Source organism: Oryctolagus cuniculus, chromosome 7 (genome assembly GCF_051225735.1).
Source record: "Oryctolagus cuniculus isolate XC-2025 breed Fujian yellow rabbit chromosome 7, ASM5122573v1, whole genome shotgun sequence".
Classification (NCBI taxonomy): Eukaryota; Metazoa; Chordata; class Mammalia; order Lagomorpha; family Leporidae; genus Oryctolagus; species Oryctolagus cuniculus.
The window spans coordinates 15,930,176-15,943,263 of NC_142873.1; the positions used below are offsets into that span (position 1 = coordinate 15,930,176).

The 13,088-nt window shown below is 53.0% G+C and overlaps 1 pseudogene; it reads left to right on the top strand.

Annotated features, from left to right (window-relative positions):
- Positions 1-7,942: 7,942 nt before the first annotated feature.
- Positions 7,943-12,787, top strand: LOC138850342 (adenomatous polyposis coli protein 2 pseudogene; annotated as a pseudogene).
- Positions 12,788-13,088: the final 301 nt, after the last annotated feature.

A 13,088-nucleotide genomic window follows, 5' to 3' on the forward strand; every position in this document is an offset into this window, starting at 1 on the left:
TGGCTCTATAATGAGTATACTCTCCATTTCTAGTCCTTTTATTATTTTTTAGTCTATTTTAGAATCCATTCTTTGGATTATTACCCTCCCTCCTCTGCTTGACCTTGAGTGTGTGATGTGTGGTTTTCTCTTGCTTCCAGCATTTCCAACAATCCTATCCACAGTGAAACCCTGGTGACTACTTCATTCCCGCCCTCGCTTTCCTGCAAACACAGTGGAATCAGGTGCTTGTTAATCATGAGATGTAAACAGTGAGTACTGGGGCCACATTGTGGCATAGTGGGTAAGCCTGCCACCTGCAATGCTGGCATTCCATGTTAAGTGCCAGTTTGTTTATGGCTGCCTCTCTTTCAGTCCAGCTCCCTGATAATGGGAAGAGCAGCAGAAGATGCCCAAGTGTTTGGCCCCTGTCCCTCAGGTGGGAGACCTGGATGAGCCCCCAGCTTTCCCCTGGCCCAGCCTTCCTGGTTGCAGCCATCTGAGGAGTGAACACATGAATTGAAGATCTCTGTTTCTCCTTCTTTCTCTGTAACTCCGACTTTCAAAATGAATAAAACTTTTTAAAAAGTGAGTTATCTGGAATCTCTTAATGATGGGTACAATCACCCCATGCAATATGTAGGCTGGACTTGGTGAAGGCAATGGATATTTGGGTGCTTTGCCCAGGTTGTCTTTTCTGGAGAGAGCTGGTGATACATAGAACAAGACTTCACAAGAGCCCCTTGTACTACTCACCTTCCTGCTGACCACCTCTCTGCTGTTTTATTTTTTATCACAAAATAATTAATTGACGCTACAATTTAGAAGTGATAATATAGGTCATCTCCTGAGACCATACATGGATTCTTTTTTTTCTTTTTGAGGATATCTAGGGCTTTATTTTGTAATGCAGAGGCCATACAGCAGATGGAAGATCTCTCTCTCTCCCTCTCATTGTAAGTGTACCTCTCAAATAAATAAAATCTTGAATCAGGGGGAGAGGGAAGGAGAGGAAGAGGAGGAGGGAGAGGGGGAGAAGGAGAAGAAGAAGGAAGAAAAGACTAAAACATGCCTTCCCTGTCCCGGAGCTGGCATGGGTTGCACTTGCACCATGGGCACCAATTCGAGTCCCGGCTGCTCCATTTCCCATGCAGATGGCTGGGAAAGCAGCGGAAGACTGTTGCTCCCCCTCTTCGTGGAGGAACGACACAGGACCCTGCATTGTTCTTTCGTCTGCTTGGCCCTTCCCGGGTTTGCTGCTGGTTCTTCCCGGGTTGGCTACCGTCCCTTCCACCTCCGTGGAAGGGCGGTTCCCCCTGCCACTTTCCCCACTTCCGCGGGGGAGTGGCACACCGCCGGCAGGCTCTCTCGGGGGCTGCACAGGTGTTCCTCTTAGATGTTCCTGGTGCATGTTGTCTCTCTCCTCCTTTATAGTCCTCTTCCACCAATCCCAACTCTGCTACCCACACGCCGAGTACGCTGCTCTCCTCCAATCAGGAGCAGGATCAGCTCCTGCAGTTTATTGGTTGAACTGGAGGCAGCTGTGTAGAAGCTGTTTCCTCCTCTCCCAGCGCCATATTGTGGGAGAGCAGATGCATAGAATAAGTCTTAATTTCAGTAACTTAGTCTAGTCCGAGTTGCTCCCAGTTGCTCCCCACAGATCCCCCTTTCTTTTTATTTTTGGCGTTGATACACGCCTGTCTTCAGTGCCCTGCGGCACACACTCTGCTCTGCTTGCTAGAGTTGCCCACAGGTGCTTACAAGCCCTACCAATCAGGCAAACCGAATCCGGGTCCTCTCTTCGCCATGTTGTGAGGAGGTTTTTAGGCGCTGATGCGTGCCTGTGTTCAGTGCCCTGCAGCGCATGCTCTGCTCTGCTAGAACTGCCTGCAGGTGCTTACAAGCCCTACCAATCAGGCAAACCGAATCCGAGCCTTCTCATTGCCGTATTGTGGGGAGACTTATTGGTGTTGATAACGTGCCTGTCTTCGGTGACCTGCAGCCGCCCACAGGTGCTTATCATCTTACTAATCAGGCAGACCGAATCCAAGCTCTCATTGCCGTGCATGTTGTGGGGAGGCCTTATTTTTCTCTATTTCTCTATCTCCGTGCATTCCTATTTCTCCTATTTTACTTCTATCTGCCAGCATTCCTATTTCTCTCATTTTACTTCTAAACTTCTGTTTCTCTTATCCCTGCGGCATCCCAGCGCCCGCCCCGAGGCTGCTTCTCGGCACCTTGCCCTGCGGCGGCTTCCCGGCTCTGCGCAGCTTACCGGCTTCACGCACTCTCCGCAGTCTCCACGCCCTTCGCGTCTGCACCACGGCCTCGCGGCCTCGCGCTAGCCCCACGTTCCCTATCTATTAGCGCCCCGTGCGCTCTCCCCGTTCGTGCCCCGCGCGCTCTCTCTGCATGCAGCGGCTTCCGCGAGTCACACAGCCTAGCTCACGTTTCCGCCACCGGTATTCAGTCTAAGTTCCCCAGGCTAACCTGGCGAATTCAACCTAGCCTACGTTTCCGCCTTACGGTTTGGCTTCCCGTCTTTTGCTCCCCGGGCTAATCTGACGGATTCCAACCTAGCTGATGCGTCTCTGCCTCTGGTTTTAGCTTTTCGCCTTTTGTTCCCCGGGCTAACTTGAAGAATTCCAACATAGGTTACGTCTCCGCCTCGGTCTGCCCCCGCGGCTTCATCCTCCCTAACATATTTTTCTCTACCCGGTATGTTTCCTAACTTTTCTTCCAACAATATTCCCCTCTCATTTCTCCTGGCCTCTCCCCACAGTCCGTGTCCGAGTCTAAGTTTCTTCTAGGTTTCACTTTCGCTTTCGACCTTAGAGATTTCTCCCAGCTTTCCCGCCATAGTCCGCATCCGAGTCTAAGTTTCTTCTTGGTTTCACTTTCACTTTCAATCCTAACGTCCAATCCTAACTTCTTTCCCACAGTCCGTATCCAAGTCTATGCCTAGGCTTTCGATAGCTTCTTCCGGCACCTTTTCTGTCCGGCTTTTCCCTAGGCTCTTTGCTAGTCTCTCTCTCTGGTATTTTCCCACTTCTTCTCGTTTCTTCCCTCCTAGGTTTCCTATCCGAGTCACGGCACCATTATGTCGCTCCCCCTCTTCGTGGAGGAACGACACTAAACCCTGCCTAGGCTTCATATCCGAGTCACGGCACCATTATGTTGCTCCCCCTCTTCGTGGAGGAATGACACAGGACCCTGCGTTGTTCTTTTGTCTGCTTGGCCCTTCCCAGGTTTGCTGCTGGTTCTTCCCGGGTTGGGTACCATCCCTTCCACCTCCGTGGAAGGGCGGTTCCCCCTGCCACTTTCCCCACTTCCGCGGGGGAGTGGCACACTGCCGGCCGGCTCTCTAGGGGGCTGCACAGGTGTTCCTCTTAGATGTTCCTGGTGCATGTTGTCTCTCTCCTCCTTTATAGTCCTCTTCCACCAATCCCAACTCTGCTACCCACACGCTCCTGCAGTTTATTGGTTGAACTGGAGGCAGCTGTGTAGAAGCTGTTTCCTCCTCTCCCAGTGCCATATTGTGGGAGAGCAGATGCATAGAATAAGTCTTAATTCCAGTAACTTAGTCTGGTCTGAGTTGCTCCCAGTTGCTCCCCACAGAAGACGGCCTGAGTGCTGGGGCCCTGCACCCACATGGGAGACCCGGAAGAAGCTCCTGGCTTCGGCCTGGCTCAGCCCTGTATGATGGGGCCGCTTGGGGAGTGAACCAGTGGATGGAAGACCTCTCTCTCTCTCTGTGTGTGTGTGTGTCACTCTGTCTTTCAAACAAATGACCCAAGACAGCTTCAAACGCAAATGAGGTCTGAGCTCTGGGTTAACACAGGGACCAGTATCTGCCCACTCTCCATAAAATGTCCTCTTCCTCACAGGGAATGCTGGGAGCTCTCTTTCCTTACTCAAAGCTCTGCTCAAATAACGCCCATCCCAGCCTTACACTAGCTGTGCCCCCATTCAGGGGCAGCCAAGATGGGCCCGAGTTGTGGGGGCAGGTCAGCTACATGTGGGCTGCCTCACAGCCTTTGCACAAGCCAGTCTACACCTGACTGCTCTTCCTGTTCATCTTCTGTCTGGTCGCTACTCAAGTGTCGCCTCCTGCACAGATCTTCCTCAGACACTTTATCCACATCACCGGGAGGTAGGTCCTGTGTCTGACCATTGTCTCTGCAGTTACACAGCCTCACCTTACAGTGGCTGTCTCTGCCCACACACCATGAGCACTGAGGAGCTGGCAGACACGTCTGCCCCATCCCCCTGATTTTTTGCTTGGCAATTTTGCAAGATGCTTGCATTTTTGCTGAGAAACCCCAAAGGAAGATTAGTTCACATAGTCAGATAAAGCTGAATAGAAATAACACAAGACAGAGAAATGCAAGGAGGGTAGGGTTCAGAAGCTTGTAAAGTCTTTGAGATATCAAGATTTATTTATTTATTTGAAAGGCAGAGTTAGAGAGGGAGAGAACTTCCATCTGCTGGTTCACTCCCAAAATGGCTGCAATGGCCAGGGCTCAGCCAAGCTGAAGCCTGGAGCCTGGAATGCCATCCAGGTCTCCCATGTAGGTGGCAGGGCCAAAGGACTTTGGCCACTCTCTGCTACCTTTTCAGGCACAAGACTCACAACAGGCTCATGTGGATTCTGGCATCAGAGGTGGTGGCTTAACCAGCTCTCTTGGGGTTTGTTTCCTATTTTTTGAGAGATTCTCTAAAATAAGTTAACTTTGATTTTCATTTGTCAGAAATTTCTCAGTAAGTAAAACAATCTGCTGGTAGTTGTCATGAAAAGTGCAAAGAGTTAGCTATTTCTTAAAGGAGAAGAGACTTTCACACAGATAAACCAACAGGTCACTCTGGTTAGTCAACAGTTTGTGTTTGTGCACAGTGCCTTAGGGTCCCCAACCAATGCAACAATCAGTTGAGCTGGAAAACAGGCTGAACTAAGTGGCCTGCTTTCACAAAGTGACCAGTCAGGATTTCCCACACAAAAGTTCTTCATGGTTCTAAAACAAAGTTCCACCAATTGCTTTGACACACATTTGTCACTGGTCTAGTGATCCTCAATTCATTAGCCCTCAGACTTGGCTTGGCGTGGCTTGGATGCCCATCTAACCCATGCCTTCTAGAATGACTCCCTTTACAATCATCAGACAAAAACCTATCACGTTAAGACTTTGTATACATAAACAACTGCATCTTAGACTTCTAGTCCCTAGAACCATGAGCTTAATAAACTTCTTTCCTTTATTTTTTAAAACTTTATTTCTTTACTTGAAAGAGTTAGAGGCAGAGGCAGAGAGAGAGAGAGAGAGAGAGGTCTTCAATCGCTGGTTCACTCCCTAGATGGCCACAATGGTCAGAGCTGTGCTGAACCGAAGCCAGGAGCCAGGAGCTTTTTCCATGTCTTCCACGTGGGTGCAGGGGCCCAAGGACTTGGGCCATCTTCTGCTGCTTTCCTAGGCCATAGTAGAGAGCTGAATCAGAAGTGGAGCAGCTGAGACTAGAACTGGTGCCCATATGAGAAGCTGGCACTGCAGGCGGCTGCCTTACCTGCTCTGCCACAGCACCGGCCCCAACTTCTTCCCTTTATGATTATCTAGTCTCAAGTGTTCTGCTTTGGTGACATAATAAGAACCAAGACAGTCACAAACTCTGAGATAGTAAAATACACTGAGCATCAAGAGCCCAGTGGAACTAGTCAGAAGTCAAATTACCAGTCAAATTACTGACTGCAGATCCATTGGGCAACAGGAGTTTAGGGCCCAGTCAATGCACCTGTGTTCCAAGCAGTCTATGGTGAGTCAGCGAATGGTCTCAGTAGAATCCCAAGAATGACCACTGTTGAGGATCTGAGATAGAAAGACACAGCTGTGGTTAAGCCTTAGCATTACAAGAGGATACTCTGCTTGCAGATACAGTCCTTCAGAGCATAGCAGAATGCTGATCGTCCATGACTGCTTGGGGCAGCGTGGCGCTCAGGGACTAAAGGATGTTCAGAGGGGGAGTGAGCTTGCATCACCGTGAAGTGTGGCTCCACGGGTGAGAGTGCTGCTGGCTATTGGTGCTCAGAGGTACAGTTCGGTGGTGAGTCTGCCCTGATGGACTGACTTTCACAAGTGAGAGCTGACACCAACAATTTAGTTTTGCAAATGTGTATTCATAGAACTGCATTGTCCTTGATCATTTAGAGAGGTTTAAACAATGAACATGGATCTTTATTGCCACAGCTACAGAACAATCAGACTTGTCTAAGTTTGCAGGCACATTTTTATTCTCACCCTTGCATAGTGGAACCAATGTGTCAGACTATTTCTAGTTTGAATATCCTGATTACTCCATCAGATTCTTGTGACCCATCATGCATTTTAACATCACATTGCTTTAGCCTGAAAAATCTCCTGAAACCACACTTCCCAAGTACAAGCTGTTTTTTTAAGACTTATTTTATTTGCTTGTAAGGCAGAATTAGAGAGAGGGAGAGATAGAGATACAAAGCTCTTCCACCCAATGGTTCACTCCCCAGATGGCTGCAGTGGCCAGGGCTGGGCCAGGCTGAAGCCAAAGCTAAGAGTCAGGAACTCATCCAGGTCTCCCACATGGGTAGCAGGGGCCCAAATACTTTGGTCAGTGCTGCTGCTTACCTGGGCCCAGTGGCAGGGAAGTAGAGCAGAAGTGTAGCAGTGAGAACTTGAACCAGGGCTCCAATACGGGATGCCAGCATTGAGGATTAACCTGCTGTGCCACAGTGCCAGCCCTGCAGATGCAAGTCTTTGTCCCTTCATTCAAGTAGCTACTATTGATGGAAATCTATTGGTTATCTGAGATAGTAATAGGAGAGTGAAGCAGAATGGCTAGAGAAAATGTAAGAACACACTAGGTTTGGGATTGATCAGTAAATAATTATTCAGTATGTAGACAATTGGAAAGAATGAGCTCTAATGCAACTACCTGTCCCCAAAGAACTCATTTATTGGGGAAAGGTGAGGTTAAATGGCACAACAGCTGGGATGCCACTTGGGACACAGGCATCCAATATAGGAACGCCTGATTCGAGTCCTGGATCCTTTGCTTCCAATCCAGCTTCCTGATAAGGTGCATGCTGGGAGGCATCAGGTGATGGCTGTAGTACTCAGGCCCCTGCCACCCATGTGGGGAACTTGGATTGAGTTCTAAACTCCTGGCTTCAGCCTGACCCAGCCCTGGCTGTCATGAGCATTTGGGGAGTGAACCAGCAGCACTCTGCTTCTCTCTGTATATTCATCTATCTCTCTCAAATAAAATGAAAATAAACAAATATTTTAGAAAATGTTCATATATGAATCTGAAATTTTGAGGTATGTGTTTTAAATGCACTTCAGAAATTATTAGGAAAAATCTAGTTTGATTTGAATATTCACTTTTTTGAAAAAAAAATCACTCTCGTTTTTTTGTGAGTCTGCCAATGAGCTTGTTGAGTACTTGTAGTAATGAACATGATCAAGTGCTTCATTGCAATCATCAATTAGTAGAGAGCAAAGAGCTAAGTGGTCCATAAGTCAGAGAGGCACAGAATGAGCAAATACATCGACATCTGAAGACATTAGAGACTCAAAACTAACAATCAAAATGCTCTTGACAGTTGGAGTCTCTATCATCCAGAGGTAGCCCTGTAAATTAACCACATTCTGTCTTCTGCCAAGGAACTTGATGTTGAATGCGGCACCAAAAGACGGCCCAGTAAAATGGTCTGTATTCACATTAGGGTAAAATACATGCATTTCTGAAAAACACAGAATTGGATGACTAAACTACAAAATATTTCTGACTCAAAGCAAATCCCAAGTGTTATCAGTATCATCATCAGTGTGAGCAGTAGCCCCTCGTGACCAGTGTCCCCGGAATGATTCTGGATCCCCAGTGTCACCATCCCCGGCATGAGCAGTGAGACCAGTGTCCCAGTATGGCCCATGTCACCATGCCCAGTATGAGCAGCCTCTCCGGGGTGACCATCTCTAGCATCCCAGGTCACCAGTGTGTCCAGCATCATGAGGAAGGTGAGTCTGCAGAGGGGAGAAGAATTCAGTGAGAATTATTGTTCTAAGTCATCTTTGGACAACGGGGAAAACTGCCCTCCCTGGTGTTCTTTTGAGGCTTTAAGGAAACTGGTGGCTGTCTTCCTCTGTTTTCTGTTACTGTAGCCCAATACCACAGACTGGATAATTTATTAAGAAAAGAAATCCATTTCTTGGAGACTAGGAAGCCCAAAGTTGGGGGCTGCATCTGATGGGAGCTTTCTGGTTGGAAAGGAACTCTCTGCAGAGTCCTGAAGTTGTGCAGGGCAGCTCATGTTGAGACAGAGAAAGTGTATGAGCTTGGGTCTCTCCTTCTTTTCTTATAAAGGCACTAATGCAAACCCAGGAACCCCACTCCCATACCTCATCTAATCCTAATGACCTCCCAAAGACCCTCACCTCAAATACCATTTAACATTGAGGACTAATTTTCTTTTTTTCTTTTTCTTTTTTAGACAGGCAGAGTTAGACAGTGAGAGAGAGAGAGACAGAGAGAAAGGTCTTCCTTCCGTTGGCTCACCCCCCAAATGGCCGCTGTTGCCAGCGCACTTCGTCAATCCAAAGCCAGGAGCCAGGTGCTTCCTCCTGGTCTCCCATGCGGATGCAGGGCCCAAGCACTGGGGCCATCCTCCACTGGCCTCCCAGGCAACAGCAGAGAGCTGGACTGGAAGAGGAGCCACTAGGACAGAACTGGCGCCCCAACCGGGGCTAGAACTCGGAGTGCTCGCGCCTCAGGCAAAGGATTGGCCTAGTGAGACATGGCACTGGCCTTTTTTTTTTTTATTTAAAATTTATTTGAGAAACATAGACACAACACCCCCCCCACCTGCTGGTGCACGCCCTCAAATGCCCACAACTGCCGCCCAATCCCCAAAGGGCATGGCATGGCCTTCTGCTCTGGCCGCCCAATCCCAGGAGCATGGGGCTGGGCCCTCTGCACTGGCCTCCCTATCCCAGAGGGTGGGGCGGGGCCATCTGTTTCAGCCACACCCAACCCTGCTCCCACCCTCTACCCATCCAGGCAGGTGCTCCGGGACCACAAAGGCCTGCAGACGCTGCTGCAGCACCTGACCTTGCACAGCCTGACCATTGTGAGCAATGCGTGCGGCATGCTCTGGAACCTGTGGGCCCGCAGCGCGCAGGACCAGGAGCTGCTGTGGGACCTGGGCGCCGTGGGCATGCTGAGCAACCTGGTGCACTCCAAGCACAAGATGATCGCCATGGGCAGCGCCGCCTCCCTGTGCAACCTGCTGGCCCACCGGCCTGCCAAGCACCAGGCGCCGCCAAGGCCGTGTCCCCTGGCACCTGCGTGCCCAGCCTCTACGTGGGCAAGCAGGGGCGCTGGAGGCGGAGATCGACGCCTGGCCCCTGGTGCAGGCGCCTGGCCTCCTAGAGATGCAGGCCCTGCCCAAGGCCGCCGAGGCCACCGCCAAGAGGCCGCTGCCACCCCTGCGGCACCTGGACTGACTATGCCTCCGACTCGGGCTGCTTCAACGACGACGAGGCACCATCCCTGTCCGCTGCCACCGCCAAGCCCGCCAGCCCGGCCGTGCTGTTCTTCCTGGGCAGCCCCTTCCTGCAGGGCCAGGTGCTGGCCCGCGCCCAGCCAGTCCGCTGCGGCCTGGAGCCTGAGAAGGAGGTGGGTGGCGAGGTGGCCGTGGCGGCCAAGGCCAAGGCCAAGCTGGCGCTGGCACTGGCGTGGATCGACCATCTGGTGGAGGACATCTGGGCCTTGCACACCTCGTCGACCGACAGCTTCAGCCTCAGCTCCGGGGACCCCGAGCAGGATGCACCGAGGGAGGGCCGGGCGCAGTCCTGCTCCTTCTGCCGCGGCCCCGAGAGCAGCCGGCCGGAGGTAGGGGGCTGGGTGCATGCCCTGCTCCGGCTCCAGGCGGCCCACGCCAGCATGTCCAAGGACAGCTTTAACAGTGGCAGCACCAGCTACTGCCCGCGGGAGCACATGCGACCCTGCCCGCTGGCCGAGCACCGCGAGGAGCTCCTGGGCGGGCAGCTGCAGCCAGCTTGGCTCGACCTCGACCCAGGGGGCAGCCAGGCCGAGGGGCCCACCCGGGATGCTGCCAGCACCGACACCCCTGTGCACACCATCAAGCTGTCACCCACCTATCAGCACGCGCTGCTGCTGGAGGCCAAGGGTAGGGCAGGCGTGGGGGCCCCCCCATGGCCCCAAGGCACACACCCCCGCGGCCTGGAAGCAGGCCTGGCTGCCAGCAGAGGGCCTGAGCCAGGTGCCCGAGAAGCTGGGGGCTGGCCGGCCGCCCCCAGAGGCTGGTAGCACAGGAGGGGCCCCTCTCACTGTCCCGCTGCAGCTTGCTGTCCTCGCTGTCCTCCGCCAGACGCCCGGGACCCTGCGAGGCTGGAGACCTGGACAGCGACTCCTCCCTCGAAGGCCTGGAGGAGGCCAGCCCCAAAGAGGCAGAGCTGGGTGGGACCTGGAGGGCCCTCCTCCCTGCCCATTGCCATCCCGGCGCCCCAGCGTGGCCTCGGCCAAGGCCTGGGCATGGAGGATGCCACGCCATCCAGTTCTTCCGAGAATTGTGTGCAGGAGATACTGCTGGTCCTGAGCCGCTGCATCTCTGTGAGCTCCCTGGGCAGCTTCCAGAGCCTGTCCATTGCCAGCTCCATCCCCAGTGACCCCTGCAGTGGGCTGGGCAGCAGCACAGTGAGCCCCAGCGAGCTGCCCGACAGCCCCGGGCAGACCATGCCACCCAGACGGCTTCACCGTGGAGAAGCCAGACGAGAAATTCTGCGCCTCCAGCCTCAGCATGCTTGCCCTGCACGAGCACTCCTAGCAGCAGGACATGGCGATGCAGCTGCTGCCGCCCACCTGCCCCAACCACGGCACTGGCAGGGGTGGAGGTGGCGCCGGGCGCTGCTGGGGAGAAGTCGCTGGATGCCAGGAGGGGCCGGCGCCCACAGGCTCCTGCAACCACATGGCCGCGGACCAGGAGCTGGAGCTGCTGCGGGAGTGCCTATGGGCCGCAGTGCCCGCGTGACTCCGCAAAGTGGCCTCGGTGCTGGTGCCTGGCCGCCGGGCGCTGCCCGTCCCTGTCTACAAGCTGGTGCCCCAGAAGATGACTCGTGCACTGACTTGGTGGAGGGCACGCTGGTCAGCTTCTCCAGCGTCGTGTCCCTCAGCGATGAGACCCTGAAAGGGCCCCCCAGGGAGCAGCCCCGAGGCTGGCTGGACAGGCAGGAGCCCCCCGGCCTCACGGCCCCCTCTAGCCAGGTCTCGGGGCACCAGCTCAAGGCCGGGGGCACCAGCTGGAGCCCGGAGCAGGCCCGAGGCACAGGCAGGAGCCGGGGCGGGCTGGAGCTGCCCCTGGCCCGGCTCCCAAGTGCCCATTTGGACTGGACTTGGGGTGAAGGGGGGCAGTCCCTGTGCCTCAGGACGCCCACCGAGGAGGCCAGGTACTGCTTCTAGGACTCTGATGGGGCCGCCCCCGCGGTGACCATCCGCCATCCCGCGGGCTCTGAAGCGGGGCGGGAAGGAGGCCAGGGCTCCAGCCAAGGCGGCCGCTCAGGCCCAGCTGCACCCCCAGGCCCAGCCCCGGGTGATCTCCAACGAGACCCCACCTTGCTACTCCCTGAGCTTCTCAGCCAGCTCGCTCAGCGAGCCCGAGCCCTATGAGTGGCCGGCCAGCCACCTGGGAGGCTGGGAGCCCATGGTCCCCCAGGCCCAGCGCCGGGGAGGTGGACACGACAGCTCCCCCAGCCGGCGTTCTGAGGACTGCATCGGCTCAGCCATGCCCAGGCACCGGTCTCCGGCCTCTGGTCCTCACTGCTGCAAGGCCCGGGCTGCCAGGCAGAATGAGTGGCCTGCAGCGGCACCCCGGGACTGCAGCCAGGAGGCGGCCAGCTCATACCGGGCCACCGACCTGGACAGCATGGAGTAGCCCGCCATCCAGGAAGGCACCAACTCCATGGTCACGTGGCTGCACCAGGCGGCTGCGGTGGCCCCCCGCGAGGCCTCCTCCCAGTCCGACTCCCTCCTGTCCCTGGGTCTGCTCTGGAGGACTAATTTTCAACATGAGTTTGGACATACACACACACAGAGACAATAGCAATAGCTTTGTTTCCTTATTGTCAAATAACTAAGCCAAATATTGTGGCTTGATTTCTATAAATGAATCCCCTGAAATGTATATTTAGATATGTATTAATAAAATCAGAAAAGTAATGCTGATTCCATTGGGGGTGACAATGAGGTATACAAAGAGATTTTTCACTAATTTTTAAAAAATTTTATATTTCCTTTTTTTAAAGATTAAGATTTTATTTATTTATTTATTTGAGAGGTAGAGTAACAGATAGTGAGAGGGAGAGAGAGAAAGAAAGGTCTTCCTTCTGTTGGTTCATTCCCCAAATGGCCACAATGCAGGAGCTGCACTGATCTGAAGCCAGGAGCGAGGAACTTCTTCCCAGTCTCCCAAGTGGGTGCAGGGGCCCAAGGACTTGGACCATCTTCTGCTTTCCCAGGCCGCAGCAGAGAGCTGGATTGGAAGAAAAGCAGCCGGGACTCAAACCGGCGCACATATGGCATGCCGGCATCACAGGTGGAGGATTAATTTACTGTGCCATGGCCCTGGCTCCAGATTTTTTCATTTAATTTGTATGTTTTTAAGGATTGCTGTGTGATAGAGTATTTGTTTCAGTATTTGTGGTATCAATTGTAATGATATGATTTTGATGATTTGATATTTTGCTGTTTTTCAGATATTCAACAGTAAGGCTGTCATACTTTTTTTTCAGGGATAATAAATCTATTTTAATAACGTTACTTTTGACAGCGGTTTTTGTCCATGAATGTAAAGATAACTCTCGACAGCCCCCCCCCCCCCCGCTCTCTTACAAACTGGGGGTTGGGCTGCCCTTGCCAGGAAGTGAGAAAGCTGCAACATGGACAGTCTGTGCCTCCCACTTGGAGAAGGGGACTCCACAACGTGTTGGGAAAAAAGACCTACACGTTCAAATTCCTGGTTGTACACCTACCTGTACATTGGTGTCAATTGAATGGCTCAAATTAAACAA